Genomic DNA, 1,885 nt, shown 5'->3' with positions numbered 1-1,885 from the left:
CTCTTCTGAAGTGTGGGCAACACCTTCTCAATATGACTGACTACATTAGCAATATTAAGTTCCTCATTCAAGTTTATATTTTTCAAATCTAGCCAACACTGTTCCACCTGATCCACCATCCTTATAAATCCTTTGGTATCACCTTCATTGATCCTTTTCAAAGCCCTAAGGTCACTTATTACCAAGTCCACCACCTTTCTCGCATTTCCAAACTTGTCATCTAACCTTTCAAACATCTCTTCATAATTACCTTCTGCACCTCTGACAGTCTGAAGGGCATCACCACTGAGACACATTTTCAATGCATACGCATCTTCACTATACACACTTTTGACTAGATTTTTAAAGTCCTCCTTAAAACGAGGGTACTCTCTTAAATTCCCATCAAATTTAGGAGGCTCAAATGCCTTTTATCTTTACTTTAAGCTTGACACTGTTCTGTATGTTTTCAATGCTACTAATTTCTGTTAGTCTTTTCTTCATGATTCTTTCACAATCTATCATGTATTCTTCAGCCTCCTTAACTAACTTGTCTTCTAATTTATTATCACACATATTTTAATATCACATCATTACTGTCTTCTAGGTGTTGAAAGGCCTCAGAAATCTGTTCATAGTTATTCTTCAATACTGATACTGGCTCACCTTCCCGTACACCCTCATCCAGCAGGGTCACCTTTCTTGTGAATTTCCCCTTGGCAATGGCCCTCTTCCTCTTTAACAATTCCATCTCCTCTTGCCAGCCCATTGTGGTTGAAGTCGAAATGTTGGGGATTCCAAATGTGTAATAAACCACAAATCGTAACAGGTGTTTATTGCTTGAAGTGTTTCGACCTGCAAACATGGGCAAATCAATACACACATCCACATATCATAGTACACCCAGTTCAATCCCTCACAATGGTACCAAGAAAATAACACTTCATGTAGAGATTCTGACATCCGTTACAATCATATCCCAAATATTAAAAATAAAGCAACAATCAGTATACAAAATCCAACTAAACTTCACTTGTATATCACTCATAATACTCAATAAATTCCCATAATGTACTCACTTCAGTGGCCCACACTGACGCTCTTCGAATCCCCGTAGCACACCTGACATGTCACCCCAACTATCATCCAGTCCAGGGCGTCCTCACAACTCTGTCTGGCAACAATATATCCCTTGTACATTACCCTATCTTACTAATACATCCTAATTTTGTAACCTTCACCAAATTATACTAATCACAGCACATGACGGGTAAATAAACACAACTAACCTAGCACGGAGGACCAACCAACACACCAACCGACATGAGGTCCAGGGCGTCCCTACATTCTCCGTCTGGCAAACAATAATATCACTTGTATTACCTTAGATACTAAACACATCCTTTGCTTGTAATCTTCACCACAGTATACTAATTCACAGCACGAGGTATATAAATAAACACAACTAACCTGTAGCACAGAGGACTACCCAACACAACAACCCACAGTACATTGGTGGGCCGGCTTAGACAACCCGCCAGGCCGACCATGTTCACAGGTAGTGGGTGAAACAAAACACCACAAAGAAGCGTACCAAACTTCTCCCTATTCCAATAGAACACAACTTACATTTTCTTTAACACAGATAACAAAAATATATTGTATAAATAAATAATAGATGGTTAACATATCATTTTAATGATACAATGATGTTTTGTGGTTCAGGTTCTCAGTTGTTTCTGTCTTAAGACTCTCTCTCTCTCTCTCTCTCTCTCTCTCTCTCTCTGGAAAAAAAGATCTTCACAATGCATACAGATTTCCCGTCACTTCATGAGTGTATTTTATGTTATTTCCATGTTAGTCTTTTTTTGTAGCAAAGGGAAAAACATGTAACCTGCCTCCAATG

At 38.7% G+C, this 1,885-nt stretch overlaps 1 long non-coding RNA gene across 2 annotated transcripts; it reads right to left on the bottom strand.

Annotated features, from left to right (window-relative positions):
• Window positions 1–540: 540 nt before the first annotated feature.
• Window positions 541–1,543, bottom strand: LOC135098888 (uncharacterized). Of its 2 annotated transcripts, none has more exons than XR_010267475.1 (4): window positions 1,450–1,543; window positions 1,269–1,333; window positions 1,059–1,153; window positions 541–834 (listed from the first exon to the last, which is right to left on the bottom strand). It is a non-coding gene; the product is annotated as an uncharacterized LOC135098888 (long non-coding RNA). The 2 variants fall into 2 exon arrangements; XR_010267476.1 differs by having other exon boundaries at window positions 1,059–1,149; window positions 1,450–1,540.
• Window positions 1,544–1,885: the final 342 nt, after the last annotated feature.

Source organism: Scylla paramamosain, unplaced genomic scaffold, assembly GCF_035594125.1.
Source record: "Scylla paramamosain isolate STU-SP2022 unplaced genomic scaffold, ASM3559412v1 Contig90, whole genome shotgun sequence".
Classification (NCBI taxonomy): Eukaryota; Metazoa; Arthropoda; class Malacostraca; order Decapoda; family Portunidae; genus Scylla; species Scylla paramamosain.
Note: the sequence above shows the minus strand (reverse complement) of the source record. Positions and strands in the feature narration are given on the sequence as shown.